We start from the raw sequence: 17,234 nt of genomic DNA on the forward strand, positions 1-17,234 counted from the left end.
ATTTGCGAAGTTGTCCGTTCACGTCAAATCCGCCGCAAAAAAACCGCAGTGGCACGCATGGGTCGCAATGAGCGCAAGACACTTTGGTTCATGGAAAATATACTGCACACGGCACTCACACCTACGCGTTCCTTCACCAATTGCACTTGCACTGGTTCAAACACGAAGACATATGCCGACGAAACACATCGACACGGTCGTCTATGCACCAACACATAAGAGCGTTCACGCTGCACCGGCCCGTTATAGCGGCCAACGTCGATGAACCAGCGTCGAACCGCTGCTGACGTTGACGGGAGCAGGCCGCTAACGCAATATAGGCCTTGTAACGTTGGGTGTGTTCCGAACACTCGATAGGCAGTGCGCCCACCCTTCAATCCTGGCAGGTGGCAGCTAAAGGTTGATCGCGAGAGTCTACTGTCCCAATGAACGCTGCGGCCTATTGCTGCAGTGCCCCGAGTCTGTCATAACGTTGTCAGCGCTAACGCATGCAGCTCACATCTCTCTCACACCACCCCAAGTACCTCAAAGCGCGATTTAGGCCTCCACTGACCCAGGGAGCCAGTTACGCGCACTTCCTTTCCTTAAAAATTCAGGGGGGGGGGCACCTTTGTTGACCATAAGTCCGGTGAGGCGGAAGCCTTAAGCGCGGTGTTGCTGCTTGTGTCACTGATGTGTGGTTGAGGTGTTAAGCTTCGCCTCTAAGTGTGGAACGCGACAGCGTCATGCAACGGTGCAAGGGAGTTCGAACCCGACCGGCCGCGTTTCGGTGGAGGCCAAACGCCAGAGGCGCCCGTGTGCTGTGCGATGTCAGTGCACGTTGAAGATCCCCAGGTGGTCAAAATTATTCCGGAGACCTCCACTACGACACCTCTTTCTCTCTTTCGTCTTTCACTCCTACCTTCCTCTCTTCTCTTACGCCGCGCTTCAGGTGTCCGCCGAGATATGAGAGACAGATACTGCGCCATTTCATTTCCTCAAAAATCAATTTACCAATTTACCCGGTCGGCTGTGCGCCTCGCTCGTCGGTAAATTGGTTTTTGAGGAAACGAAATCTGCCTCGCATGTCTCGATCGACACCTGAGCCTCGCCGTAATGGAAGGGAGAAAGATGGGAGCGAAGACACCGTATTCACTGGACACCCCTTTGTTGATTTCATACGATCGAGCTGGCATGGCGGAGGGGTTAGCGTGCTCGTCTCGCACTCCGAAGACCCTGGTTCGATTCCTCAACTCGACCAATTTCCTACTCGGTTTTTATTTATCTGGTCTGAGTAGAAAGCTTAATTAGGCTAGTTGGTTAATTAACTAATTAACTAAACTCGATCGCACTTACTTGGAGCATCAGTATACCATCCCTTTAATTGGTTGCATGGTTACTAGCCGAAGTACAATTAGCCTGTTTCAAATTCGCGCACTGTGACGTCACGACCATTTCGACCAATTGAAAAGCGTAGCATTTCTGTCCACAACTCCTGCTTACAATGTTGAAGCATTAAAGGCTTCCGCCTCGGAATGATTGCAGTCCAAAGCGTTGTCACTGCCAAAGAACACAATGTACGCCGATGGCCTACGGCTTCATTGCAGCGTTTCTGCCACAACGCTGTCAATGCCAACGCATGCAGCGCACATTTGTGACTACCGCTACGCTACGTAGCTTAACGCACGACTGAGGTGTCCATTGTCCCAGGGGACAAGCTATGTGCCTCTCTTTTGCTTTCGAAGCTGCCGCAGCTCCCGATGTCCGTAGGTTTTGTAGCTTAACGCGCGACAAAGGGTTCCAGTGTCCCAGGGGTCCAGTTATGCGCCTTTCCTTTCTTTTGGTTTTGGCTTTGGTTATAAAGGTCGTTTGAAAGTTTACACTACCCCAAGGGGAGAGACCGCCACGTAGCTTAAAGCACGACTGAGGTGTCCAGTGTTTCAAGGGGGCAGGTATGCGCCTTTGCTTTCCAAGCTACCAGTTTCCTTCGGTTAAAGCGCCACTAAAATGACCACTCTGTCAGGGCGCCAGTAATGCACCATTACTATATTCTTTTAATCTGCAGCCAACGTGGCATGGGCTTCGGTTCATAAGATCATTTGACAGATAAAATTCGCGGCCGCCGCAAAATTGGGTTCGAATACAGCTGTAACAAAACAAGAAAGGCAGCGTTATTAACAACTGATGAACCTTGGATCTGAACGCCCAAGCGCCTTCGAAGCCGCACCTGAAGGTGCGCCCACTGCAGCAACTTGTAAAAGTAATTAGCTTCAAGAATCTTCCGTCTCTAACTTCACATCGCTCAGTTCTCATTACGGAAAACTGCAGTGTGTGTGATCTTATGCAGAAGTGTTTATTTCTAGTTCCCAGTTTCGGTAAAACAAACTGGATCTTGCTAAAGAAGCGCAGCAATGTCAGTCACACCGCATGTTCCAAGCCATGAATGCGCATGCGCTCATCCCCAGGCGGCGTCCTCGCGAAATTCCTTGGCGCGAGAGGTAAATTGGTAAATTGGTTTTTGAGGAAAGAAAAGGGCGCAGTATCTGTCTCACATATCTCGGTGGACACCTGGACCGCGCCATAAGGGAAAGGAGGAAAGTAGAAGTGAAAGGAGAAAGCGAGAAAGGGGTGCCGTAGTGGAGGGCTATTGTATAATTTCGACCACCTGGGATCTTTAACGTTCACTGACATCGCGGAGCACACGGGGGCCTCTTGCGTTTCGCCTTCATCGAAACGCGGCCGAATCGGTCGCGTTCGAACCCGGGTACTTCAGCTCGGTAGACGAGCGCCTTACCACTGAGCCACCCGCGGCGGTCAAGTGCTGTCGTCACTTCATCTCACCCCCGCTGCTCTGTGCGCCTGCGCTGGGCTTCTATTAGCGACGGAGGCGCGCGTCGTCTGCTTACAACGTTCCGCGGCCACCGCGACCATAAAGCGGTTTGCGATTCTCTGCAAGTTAGGCTTAGCTTAGTTTATAAAGTTTATTAGTCTTTAATGCCTCATAATGTCGTTAGCAGTCGTGTCGGCAGCCGTGTAGGGAGATGTGTAGGAAGATGTGTCCGCGTTTCGGCCTCACTACTTAAAACAAAAGTGTGTCGAGGCTGAGAATCCAACCAGGGGATCTGGCATTTGAAGTCATTAACTACTCATTTGGCATTTGAACTAGTCATTAAACACTCGTGACTAGTTAGCAATGATTGGTTAATGACTAACTAGTGATGACTACCCAGTCATGGATGGATAGTCATTAGTCAGTCATTGATCACCCATAACTATTTAGTGATGATTGGTTAGTCATGACTAGATAATCATTAACCATTCATGACTAGTCATGACTGGTTAGTCAGTAGGCATGGTTAGTCATAAGAAATTATGACCAATGACTGATAAGTCATGACCGGTTTTTCATTATGCAGTCATGACTAGTTAGTCATTAACCAGCCATGACTAGTTATCACTGGTTAATGACTGGTTTTTCATGATTAGTCATGACGTGTTGGTCGTGGCTGGGTAGTCGTGACTAGCTAGCCATTACCCAGACATTACTAGTTCGTCATTAAGCAATCATGACTAGTTAGTCATCAACTATTTAGTGACTAGCTTATCATTAACCAGTCATCGTTTAACTAGTCATGACTAGTTTGTCATTAACCAATCATGACTACTTAGTCAATAACCAATCATGAATCATACATCATGAGTCATGACAAAATAGTTTTGACCCAAATAGTCATTAGTGGTTAGTCATGTCTGGTTAGTCATTACTTATGGTAAGTCATGACTGGTTAGTCATTACTTATGGTAAGTCATGGCTGGTTCGTCATTAAGCAGTCATGACTACTCATGACTGGTTTGTCGTGGCTGGGTAGTCATGACTAGTTGGTCATGACTGGTTAGTCATTAACCAGTCATGAGTACTAATGACTGATGAATGAGTAGATAGTGATGAATAATTAGTTGATGACCAACTAGTGATGATTGGTTCATGACGAACTAGTCATGTCTTGTTAATGACTAGGTAGTCATGACAAACCAGTCATGACTAAGTAGTCATTAACCAGTCATAACCAGTCATGACAAGTCATGACTAACCACTCATGACTAATTGTGTCACAACTAATTAGTCATGACTCATGACATACCAGTCATGATTGGTTATTAACTAAGTAGTTTGATTAGTAAATGACAAACTAGTCATGACTAGTTAAACGATGAGTGGTTAATCACTAGCTAGTCATAACTAATTAGTTGATGACTAACTAGTCATGATTGCTTAATGACGAACTAGTCATGTCTGGTTAATGGCTAGCTAGTCACGACTACCCAGCCACAACTAACATGTCATGACTAGTCATGAGTAAGTAACCAGTCATTAACGAGTGATAACTAGTCATGGCTGGGTAATGACTAACTAGTCATGACTGCATAATGAATAACCGGTCATGACTAATTAGTCATTGGTCATAATTTCTCATGACTAACCATGCCTAAAGACTCACCAGTCATGACTAGTCATTAATGGTTAATGATTATCTAGTCATGACTAACCAATCATGACTAAATAGTTATGGCTAATTAATGACTAAATAATGACTATCCAGTCATGACTGGTTAGTCATCACTAGTTGGTCATTAACCAATCATGGCTAACTAGTCACGAGTGTTTAATGACTAGTTCAAATGCCAAATGAGTAGTTGACTTGAAATGCCAAAGGCCCTGGTTGGATTCTCAGCCTCGACACACTTTTGTTTTAAGTAATGACGCCAAAACGCGGACACATCTCCCGACACGGCTGCTAACGACATTATGAGGCATTAAAGACTAATAATAAACTTAATAAACTAAGCTAAGCCTAACTTGCAGAGAATCGCATACCGCTTTAGGGCCGCGGTGGCCGCGGCACGTTGTAAGGAGACGACGCACGCCTCCGTCGTTATTAGAAGCCCAGCGCATGCGCACAGAGCAGCGGGGGTGAGATGAAGTGACGAAAGCACTTGACCGCCGCGGTTGGCTCAGTGGTAAGGCGCTCGTCTACCGAGCCGGAGACCCGGGTTCGAACCCGACCGCTGTGGCCGCATATCGATGAAGGCGATACGCAAGAGGCGCCCGTGTGCTGTGCAATGCCAGTGCACGTTAAGGATCCCAGGTGGTCGAAATTATTCAAGAGCCCTCCACTACGGCACCCCTTTCTCGCTTTCTCCTTTCACTTCTACTTTCCTCCCTTCCCTTACGGCGCGGTCCAGGTGTCCACCGAGGTATGTGAGACAGATACTGCGCCATTTCCTTTTCTCAAAATCCAATTTACCAATTTACCTCTCCCGCCAGGGTGTTTCGCGAGGACGCCGCTTGGGCATAAGGGCATGCGCATTCATGTCTTGGAAGAGGCAGATTGACTGATATTGTTGCGCTGCTTTAGGAAGATCCAGTTTGTTTTACCGAAACTGGGAACTAGAAATAAACGCTTCTGCATAAGATCACTCACACTGCAGTTTTCCGTTATGAGAACTGAGTGATGTGAAGTTGGAGACGGAAGATTCTTGAAGCGAATTACTTTCACAAGGTGCTGCAGTGGGCGCACCTTCAGGAGTGGCTTCGAAGCCGCTTGGGTGTTCAGATCCAAGTTTCATCAATGTTAGTAAAGCTGCCTTTCTTTTTTTGCTACTGCTGTATTTGAAGCCAGTTTTGCGACGGCCGCGAAATTTATCGTTCAAATGATCTTCAGAACCGAAACCCATGCCACGTTGGCTGCAAATTAAAAAAATATAGTAATGCTGCGTTACTGGCGCCCTGACAGAGTGGTCATTTTAGTGGCGCTTTAACCGAAGGAGAGCGGTAGCTTGGGAAGCAAAGGCGCATAGCTGCCCGCCTGAAACATTGGACACCTTAGTCGTGCTTTAAGCTGCAGTGGAAACTTTCAAATGACCGTTATAACCAAAGCCCTTGCTGCATTGGCTACCGATAAAAAAAGAAAGGAAAGGTGCATAACTGGCCCCTTGGGGAGTGGGCAGTTTATTCGCGTTTTAGGCTACGAAACAGGTGAAGAGTGGGAGCTTCTAAAGCAAAAGAATGGCGCATAACTGGACCCCTGGGACACTGGAACCCTTTGTCGCGCTTACTCATCGTTCTGGCAGAAACGCTGCAATGAAGCCGTAGCCCATCGGTGTACATTGTGCTCATTGGCGGTGACAACCCTATGGACTGCGGTCATTTCAAGGCGGAAGCCTTAATGCTTCATCATTGTAAGCAGGAGTTGTCGACAGAAATGTCACGCTTTTCAATTGGTCGAATTGGTCGTGACGTCACAGTGCCCGAATTTCAAATGGGGCTAATTGTACTTCGGCTAGTAACCATGCAACCAATTAAAGGGATGGTATACTGATGCTCCAAGTAAGTGCGACTGAGTTTAGTTAATTAGTTAATTAACCAACTAGTTTAATTAACCTTTCTAGTCAGACCAGATAAATATATAAAACCAAGTAGAAAATTGGTTGAGTTGAGGAATCGAACCAGGGTCTTCGGAGTGCGAGACGAGCACGCTAACCCCTCCGCCATGCCAGCTCGATGGTTTGAAATCAACAAAGGCGCGTCAAGTGAATTCGGTGTCTTCGTTCGCTCCCATCTTTCTCCCCTCCATTACGGCGAGGCCCAGGTTTCGATCGAGACATGCGAGACAGATTTCGTTTCCTCAAAAACCAATTTACCAACGAGCGAGGCGCACAGCCGACCGGGTAAATTGGTAAATTGGTTTTTGAGGATATGGCGCAGTATCTGTCTCTCATATCTGGGCGGACGCCTGAACCGCGCCGTAAGCGAAGGGAGGAAGGTAGGAGTGAAAGAAGAAAGAGGGAACCAGGTGTCGGAGTGGAGGTCTGTGGAATAATTTCGACCACCTGGCGATCTTTAACGTGCACTCACATCGCACAGTACACGGGCGCCTCTGGCGTTTCACCTCCATCGGAACGCGGCCGCCGCGGTCGGGTTCGCAACCGGGTACTCCGGCTCGGTAGACGAGCGCCTTACCACTGAGCCACCCGCGGCGGTCAAGTGCTTTCGTGACTTCATCTCACCCCCGCTGCTCTGTGCGCATGCGCTGGGTTTCTATTAGCGACGGAGGGGCGCGTCGTCTGCTTACTACGTGCCGCGGCCACCGCGGAGGAGGAGGAGGAAAAACTTTTATTAAGCAACCCTTAAAAGGAAGCCAGTGAGGGTGAGGATAAGGATAAGGGGGTTGCAGGAACAGGTGGGCCCTCGCAGTCGCGCTAGGTGGCCAGGAGCCCATGGGCCTTGGCGACCTCTGTGGCCCAGGTCACCATCCGGAGCTGAACCTCCGGCTGTGAGCTGTGCAGCACGGCCTCCCATCTCTCCTGGTCGTCGAGTCTCTGAAAAGGGGGAGTTGGAGTATTGGGGCAAGCCCTAAGTATATGATGAACATCCGCCTTAGGGTGTTGGCATAATTTGCAGGATGGCTGATAGCCCCCTGGGTGCATGAGGGAATACAGGTAAGGGTTCGGAAAAGTGTCTGAATCCGTCGCCAAACGACTTGCTCGGCCTTATTTAGCGATTTATGGGGAGGGGAGTAAACTAGTCGGGAACCCCGGTAGTGAAGCGTGACTTCATGGTACGTCATCATGCGTTCCCTAGCACTGCGGAAGGAGGGGAGGCCGTCCACCGCCCGGTCGACGAGTCCTCGGGCGTTATTGTGTGCAGCCGTATTCCCCGGGTGTCCGCAATGCGCAGGAACCCAGATGAATGTGATGAGCCGAGTCGGTGGTACAACACTGTTCAGAACACGATGTGCTGGCGTGTGATCTCGTTGTTTGGCGAAATTTCGCGTGGCTGATTTAGAATCTGAGAATATGTATTTGGCATTTGTTTGAGTAATGGCCAGGGCTATAGCTGCTTCTTCAGCCTCGACGGGATGTTGAACGCGATTTAGAGTAAGGGATGAGCAAGGATTATGATTGCAGTTAAGCACCGTGATTGCATAGGCTGAGGTGGTAGAATATTCTGCAGCATCTACGTATGTGACTGCTCGTTGTTAGCGTAGTGCTTATGTAGGGCTGTTGCCCGCGCTGTGCGACGATCTTTGTCATGCTCAGGATGAGTGTTTCTGGGCAGAGGTGGACTATAAAAGATTTTTTGCAAGGTCTAGAGAAATGTTATGCTGATCCGAAATGTGGTCGTCGAGGGTGATTTTGAGTCTTTTCAGAAGATTCTGTCCGGTAGGTGTTCGAGATAGGCGATAGTATTGATCCGTGAGGTGGGCTTCAATTTGTTCTGCCAGGGTGTTATGCACGCCTAGTTTGAGGAATTTGCTCGTGGGGGTTGAATTCGGGAGGTGAAGGGCAGCCTTATATATACCGCTGATCATTCTATCTATCTGCTCCTGCTCTGTCCAAGTGAGATACAGATAGGGGAGAGTATAAATGAGTTTGCAGATACAGAAGGCTTGAACGAGACGTCGCGTGTCTGCCTCCCTCATGCCTCGCTGTTTATTATTAATTCTACGAATGATCGCAGACGTATTCTGTACAGTGTGGTGGAGTGATTTAATGGTGGTCGTGTTGAAGCCGTCATTCGTGATGAGCATTCCCAAAACCCTAATGACGGGTTTAATTGGAATTGGAATGTCTTCAAATTTGATAAAAATTTGTGGCGGATCAGGATCCGGGTATCGGGGTCTGATTAGAAGGAGTTCTGATTTGGCAGGGGAACATACCAGGCCTATACTTTGTGCATATTTTTGGACCGCGTTTGTTGCATTTTGTAATGTTTCCTCTATTTCACCGCAGTTTCCTGCGCTCGTCCAGACGGTGATATCATCCGCATAGATGGAGTGATACAGGTGGGGAATTTTAGACAAGATTTGAGCAAGAGGGATGAGCGTGATGTTGAACAAAAATTCAGGGGGCACTTCGACTGTCTAAAGTGGGTAGAGGCGGAAGCGTTTTCCACACCACCTTCGCTGTTTCTGTGGCACTGGTGGCGCCACATATAATTGAGTACTAATTACTAAGTTATGACAAATCACTAATTAATGGTTAATTACTGATTAATGCCTGAATATTAATTAACTGCTAATTAATGACGCTTAAGCTTCGGCTTTAGGAGTGGAACGCGACAGCGTGTTGTAGCGCTGCCAGGGAGTCCACGGAACGCCACCACCCGTTCGGCGCGATGCCTTGCCCTTTGAACGCAACGCTTTTTGAGGAAAGGAAATTACGCAGTAACTGTCTCACAAATTCAGGGGGGCACTTTTTTGACCTTAAGTGTGGTCACTGATGTGCGGTTAAGATGTTAAGCTTCGCCCCTAAGAGTGGAACGCGACAGCGTCTTGCAACGCTGCCAAGGAGTCCATAGAACGCTATCGCCATTCGGTTCTACGCCTCGCTCGTCGGTAAATTGGTTTTTGAGGAAAGGAAATGTATCTGTCCCTCATTTGTCGGTGGACACCCAAACCTCGCCGGAAGGGAATGGAGGAGGATGAGAGTGAGTGAAGACACCGTATTCACTAGACGCGCCTTTGTTCATTCCAAACCATCGAGCTGGCATGGCGGAGTGGATAGCATGCTCGTCTCTCACGCCGAAGGCCGGGGTTCGATTCCTGAGCTCGACCAATTTCTTAATCGGTTTTATTTATTTATATGCCCTGACTAGTAAAGCTAATTAGGTTAATTGGGTAATTAATTAATTAACTAAGCTCAGTACCACTTACTTGGAGCATCACTATACGATCCCTTCAGTTGGTTGCATGGTTACTAGCCAAAGTACAATTGGCCCCGTTTGAAATTCGCGCACTGTGACCTCACGACCGCTTCCACCAATTGAAAAGCGTGACATTTTCTGTCGACAACTTCTGCTTACAACGATGAGACATTAAAGGCTTCCGCCTTAAAAATGGTGAGAGCACTGCACCTTGTGGCGTACCACGGCTGCCTAGTGGGAAGGTAGGAGATGTGACTGATCCGATTTGGAACTCCGCGGTCCTGCCCGTAAGGAAAGCTGTCACATATGCATAGGTGCGTTCTCCCACGTGCAGGGAGCTCAAAGCTTGTAAAATGGTCGAATGTTGCACATTATGGAATGCTTTGGTTAAATCTAAAGCAAGAAGTGCTTTGGTGAGGTGAGGAAACCGCCACCGCGGCCCTAAAGCGGTTTGCGATGCTCTGCATGTTAGGCTTCGCTTAGTTTGTTAAGTTTATTATTAGCCTTTAATGCCTCATAATATCGTTAGCAGCCGTGTCGGCAGCCGTGTAGGGAGATGTGCACGAAGATGTGTCCGCGTTTCGGCGTCACTACTTAAAAAAAACTGTCGAGGCTCGGAATCCAACCAGGGCCTTTCGCATTTAAAGTCTTTAACTACTCATTTGGCATTTGAACAAGTCATTAAGCACTCATGACTAGTTAGCCATGATTGGTTAATGACTAACTAGTGATGACTAACCGGTCATGACTGGATAGTCATTAGTTAGTCATTAATCACCCATGACTATTTAGTCATGATTGGTTAGTCATCACACATTAATCATTAACCATTCATGACTAGTCATGACTGGTGAGTCATTAGGCATGGTTAGTCATGACAAATTATGAACAATGACTTATTAGTCATGACCGGTTATTCATTAAGCAGTCATGACTAGTTAGTCATTATCCAGTCATGACTAGTTATGACTGATTAATGACTGGTTACTCATAGCTAGTCATGACTGGTTTGTCGTGGCTGGGTTACATGACTAGTTGGTCGTTAACCAGACATGAGCAGTTTGTCATTAAGCACTCATGACAAGTTAGCCATGATTGGTTAATGACTAACTAGTGATGACTACCCAGCCACGACAAACCAGTCATAAGAGCCATGAGTAACCAGTCATTAATCAGTCATAACTAGTCATGACTGGATAATGACTGACTAGTCATGACTGCTTAATGAATAACCAGTCTTCAGTAATTAGTCTTTGTTCATAATTTGTCATGACTAACCTTGCCTAATGACTCACCAGTCATGACTAGTCATGAATGGTTAATGATTAACGAGTGATGACTAACCAATGATGACTAAATAGTCATGGGTGATTAATGACTAAATAATGACTATCCAGGCATGACCGGTTAGTTATCACTTGTTGGTCATTCACCAATCATGGCTAACTAGTCACGAGTGTTTAATGACTAGTACAAATGCCAAATGAGTAGTTGATGACTTCAAATGCCAAACAAAGGCCCTGGTTGGATTCTCAGCCTCGACACACTTTTGTTTTAAGTAGTGACGCCGAAACGCGGACACATCTCCCTACACATCTCCCGACACGGCTGCTAACGGCATTACGAGGCATTAAAGACTAATAACAAACTTAATAAACTAAGCTAAGCCTAACTTGCAGAGAATAGCATACCGCTTTAGGGCCGCGGTGGCCGCGGCACGTTGTAAGCAGACGGCGCACGCCTCCGTCGCTAATAGAAGCCCAGCGCAAGCGCACAGAGCAGCGGGATGAGATCAAGTGACGAAAGCACTTGACCGCCGCGGGTGGCTCAGTGGTAAGGCGCTCGTCTACCGAGCCGGAGTACCCGGGTTCGAACCCGACCGCTGCGGCCGCGTATCGATGAAGGCGAAACGCAAGAGGCGCCCGTGTGCTGTGCAATGTCCGTGCACGTTAAGGATCCCAGGAGGTCGAAATTATTCAATAGCCCTCCACTACCGCACCCCTTTCTCGCTTTCTCCTTTCACTTCTACTTTCCTCCCTTCCCTTACGGCGCGGTCCAGGTGTCCACCGAGATATGTGAGACAGATATTGCGCCCTTTTCTTTCCTCAAAAACCAATTTACCAATTTACCTCTCCCATCAGGGTGTTTCGCGAGGACGCTGCCTGGGGATAAGCGCATGCACATTCATGTCTTGGAAGAGGCGGATAGACTGATATTGTTGCGCTGCTTTAGAAAGATCCAGTTTGTTTTAGCGAAACTGGGAACTAGAAATAAACGCTTCTCTATAAGATCACTCACACTACAGTTTTCCGTAATGAGAACTGAGTCATGTGAAGTTGGAGACGGAAGATTCTTGAAGCGAATTACTTTCACAAGGTGCTGCAGTGGGCGCACCTTCAGGAGTTGCTTCGAAGCCGCTTTGGTGTTCAGATCCAAGGTTCATCAACTGTTAGTAAAGCTGCCTTTCTTTTTTTGTTACTGCTGTATTTGAAGCCAGCTTTGGGACGGCCGCGAATTTTATCGTTCAAATGATCTTCAGAACCGATACCCATGCCACGTTAGCTGCAAATTAAAAAAATATAGTAATGCTGCAATACTGGCACCCTGACAGGGTGGTCATTTTAGAGGCGCTTTAACCGAAGGAGAGCGGTAGCTTGGAAAGCAAAGGCGCATAGCTGCCCGCCTGAAACATTGGACACCTTAGTCGTGCTTTAAGCAGCAGTGGAAACTTTCAAATGACCGTTATAACCAAAGCCCTTGCTACATTTGCTACCGATAAAAAAAAGAAAGGAAAGGTGCATAACTGGCCCCTTGGGGCAGTGGACAGTTTATTCGCGTTTTAGGCCACGAAACAGGTGAAGAGTGGGAGCTTCTAAAGCAAAAGAATGGCGCATAACTGTACCCCTGGGACAGTGGATGCCTCAGTCGTGCGTTAAGCTACGTAGCGTAGCGGTAGTCACAAATGTGCGCTGCATGCGTTGGCATTACACATCGTTGTGGGAGAAACGCTGCAATGAAGCCGTAGGCCATCGGTGTACATTGTGTTCATTGGCGTTGACAACCCTTTGGACTGCGGTCATTTCAAGGCGGAAGCCTTTAATGCTTCATCATTGTAAACAGGAGTTGTCGACAGAAATGTCACGCTTTTCAATTGGTCGAATTGGTCGTGACGTCACAGTGCGCGAATTTCAAACGAGGCTAATTGTACTTCGGCTAGTAACCATGCAACCAATTAAAGGGATGGTATACTGATGCTCCAAGTAAGTGCGACTGAGTTTAGTTAATTAGTGAATTAACCAACTAGTTTAATTAACCTTTCTAGTCAGACCAGATAAATAAATAAAGCCAAGTAGGAAATTGGTCGAGTTGAGGAATCGAACAAGGGTCTTCGGAGTGCGAGACGAGCACGCTAACCCCTCCGCCATGCCAGCTCGATGGTTTGAAATCAACAAAGGCGCGTCCAGTGAATACAGTGTCTTCGTTCGCTCCCATCTTTCTCCCTTCCATTACGGCGAGGCTCTGGTGTCGATCGAGACATGCGAGACAGATTTTGTTTCCCAAAAACCAATTTACCAACGAGCGAGGCGCACAGCCGACCGGGTAAATTGGTAAATTAGTTTTTGAGGAAAGGAAATGGCGCAGTATCTGTCTTTCATATCTCGGCAGACGCCTGAACCGCGCCATAAGAGAAGGGAGGAAGGTAGGAGTGAAAGAAGAAAGAGGGAAACAGGTGTCGTAGTGGAGGTCTGTGGAATAATTTAGACCACCTGGCGATCTTTAACGTGCACTCACATCGCAATGCACATGGGCGCCTCTGGCGTTTCGCCTCCATCGGAACGCGGCCGCCGCGGTCGGGTTCGAACCCGGGTACTCCGGCTCGGTAGGCGAGCACCTTACCACTGAGCCACACGCGGCGGTCAAGTGCTTTCGTGACTTCATCTCACCCCCGCTGCTCTGTGCGCATGCGCTGGGTTTCTATTAGCGACGGAGGGGCGCGTCGTCTGCTTACTACGTGCCACGATCAATAGCATTTGGGACGGAGAGACTCCTCTCCCTCTCAATTGGAAATCGGCTCTCGTGACCTTTATTCCAAAGGCCGGAAAACCTATTGATGTGGAGAACCTTCACCCCATCTCCCTCACGTCTTGTGTCGGCAAGCTGATGGAGACGATGGTGCGCGACAGACTCTCCGATTTTCTCGAAACACAGCACACTTTCGCGGACACCATGTTCGGTTTTCGCCCTCACAATTCACCACAGGATATACTTCTGCAACTGCACCACGACATCTTAGATCCTGTCGAATGTCCCCACAACGACAAGGTGGTCCTGGCCTTGGATCTTAAAGGCGCATTCGACAACGTCAAACACGAAGTAATCCTGGACCACCTCAGTAACACCAACTGTGGCCACAAAACATTCAACTACATAAAACAATTTCTTACAGACCGTCAAGCCTACATACGCATACAAGATGCGGAACACGGGCCATACACCATCGGCTCGAGGGGAACACCTCAAGGCGCGGTCCTGTCTCCCCTCCTCTTCAATTTGGCAATGCTTCATCTTCCCTCCAAATTGTCTTCTTTGCCCGGGATACATCACGCTCTTTATGCGGATGACATTACAATCTGGGCCACGCAAGGTAACCTGGGCCACATGGAATCCTGCCTGCAAGCAGCAGCGACCCTAGTCGACGACTACGCGGCCTACTGTGGACTCCAGTGCGCCCCATCCAATTCAGAATTTATGCACATACGTCCCTCCCCTCGGGACACAACTCCGCTTTGCATCAGTCTCCCCTCGGGACCGATCCGGGAGTCCAAGGAGATCCGCGTCCTTGGTCTCTTCATACACCATCAACGCAGGGTCGACACTACCCTAGCCAAACTTCGCACAGTGGGAGACCAGGTGGGCCGCATGGTCCGCCGGGTCTCCAACAAGCGGGGCGGATTACGAAGCAAGGATGCACTGCGGCGTGCCCATGCTTTCGTGACGCATAGAATCCTCTACTCAACCCCCGACTTGCACCTGCGCAAACATGATGATGACCAACTGGAGGTCATCCACCGGAAAGTCATCAAGCGGGCTCTCGACCTCCCGGTCACCACGTCCAACCAGCGACTTCTGGCCTTGGGCGTGGTAAACACATTCCGGGAGTTTCGAGAAGCCCACTTTGTCAACCAATACACGCGTCTTACACAGACCACGTCCGGTCGCCGCCTCTTGGACCCGCTACACATCAAACATGACTACCATATTGAGGAAGGGGAGAGAGTGCCAGAACCCTGGAGACGCGCCCTCCGGGTCCGACCCCTTCCCCGCAACATGTCCAGAGAAGACCATAGCGGTCGTCGTCGGGTGCGCGCGGAAGCGTTGGCGCGATACTATGGTAACCAACAAAATGTGTATTACGTGGACGTTGCCGGCCCACGCCACGGGGGGTGGTACACGGCCGCAGTCGTACACAACACAAACACAGTCAACGGGCTCACTTCCTTAGTCTACAGCGCAACACACGCGGAGGAGATTGCTATTGCTCTGGCTATCACGAATCCCATGTCAAAACACATCATCACCGACTCGCGAGGGACCTGTCGGAACTATGAGTTGGGCTGGGGTCCCCCGCTTGCCTGGCGCATACTGGAATATAGCTGTCGATCTGAAGATCCAACTCCACGCAACCTGATTTGGGCCCCCGGTCACCAGGGGCTCCAGGGAAACGAACAGGCCGATAAGGCCGCCCGCGCACTCTATCCCCGGGCTATCTGCCTGTCCTTGGAAGGGCACTCCCAATCAGACAATCTGGCCATTACATTCAAACAAAGCACCGATTACTACAAGGAGGAGCACCGGCGCTACCCGTCCCCTTGTAAGGGTCTGGATCGCGCTGACGAGCGCCTCCTCATCAAAATTCTTACTAACACTGTGCTGTGCCCGGCGGTGCTTAAACATTTCAATACATCATTTGATGGCACGTGCCAGTTCTGTGGGGAGGTGTCTGACACCTTCCACATGGTTTGGGCGTGTCAATCTAACCCATCTATCTCCCCCAACCCCAACTTCACCAGAAAGGACTGGGAGGCGGCCCTGCTCGGCTGTCAGGACCTAAAGACCCAAAAGGCCTTGGTTCACCGGACGCGGGCGGCGTTGCTTGCCAATGGGGCCCCGGAATAGGGGCTCCACCTAGTATTGTTAGGGGAAAGGGCCAATAGGGCCTACCCCAATCACCTCTCTGTAAAAAATTTATTGCACTATAAATGTTTTTCACCACCACCACCACCGCGGCCCTAAAGCAGTTTGCTATGCTCTGCATGTTAGGCTTCGCTTCGTTTATTAAGTTTACTATTAGCCTTTAATGCCTCATAATGTCGTTAGCAGCCGTGTCGGTAGCCGTGTCGGGAGATGTGTAGGAAGATATGTCCGCATTTCGTCGTCACTACTTAAAAAAAACTGTGTCGAAGCTCAGAATCCAACCAGGGCCTTTGGCATTTGAAGTCATTAACTACTCATTTGGCATTTGAACAAGTCATTAAGCACTCATGACAAGGTAGCCATGATTGGATAATGACTAACTAGTGATGACTAACCGGTCATGCCTGGATAGTCATTAGTTAGTCATTAATCACCCATGACTATTTAATCATAATTGGTTAGTCATCACTCATTAATCATTAACCATTCATGACTAGTCATGACTGGTGAGTCATTAGGCAAGGTTAGTCATGACAAATTATGAGCAATGACTTATTACTCAAGACCGGTTATTCATTGAGCAGTCATGACTAGTCAGTCATTATCCAGTCATGACTAGTTATGACTGATTAATGACTGGTTACTCATGGCTAGTATGACTGGTTTGTTGTGGCTGGGTGGTCATGACTAGTTGGTCATTAACCAGACATGAGCAGTTTGTCATTAAGCAATCATGACTAGTTAGTCATCAACTAATTAGTTATGACTAGCTAGTGATTAACCAGTCATCGTTTAACTAGTCATGACTAGTTTGTCATTTACCAATCATGACTATTTGGTTAATAACCAGTCATGACTAGTATGTCATGAGTCATGACTAATTAGTTCTCACCGAATTAGTCATGAGTGGTTGGTCATGACTAGTCATGACTGGTTATGACTGGTGAATGACTAGTTAGTGATGGCTAGTCATGACTGGTTTTTCGTGACTACCTAGTCATTACAAGACGTGACTAGTTCGTCATGAACCAATCATGACTAGTTAGTCATCAACTAATTATTCATGACTATCTAGTCATTCACCAGGCATTAGTAGTCATGACTGGTTCATAACCAGTCATAACTAACCAGTCATGACCAACTAGTCATGGCTACCCAGCCACGACAAACCAGTCATGACTAGTCATGACTGCCTAATGACTAACCAGTCATGACTTACCATAAGTAATGACTAACCACTCAAGACTTACCTTAAGTAATGACTAACCAGTCATGACTTACCATAAGTAATGACTAACCAGTCATGACTAACCACTAATGACTAATTTGGTCAAAACTAATTAGTCATGACTCA

The sequence above is a fragment of the Amblyomma mixtum genome, chromosome 10 (assembly GCF_055824585.1).
Source record: "Amblyomma mixtum isolate Tamu chromosome 10, ASM5582458v1, whole genome shotgun sequence".
Classification (NCBI taxonomy): domain Eukaryota; kingdom Metazoa; phylum Arthropoda; class Arachnida; order Ixodida; family Ixodidae; genus Amblyomma; species Amblyomma mixtum.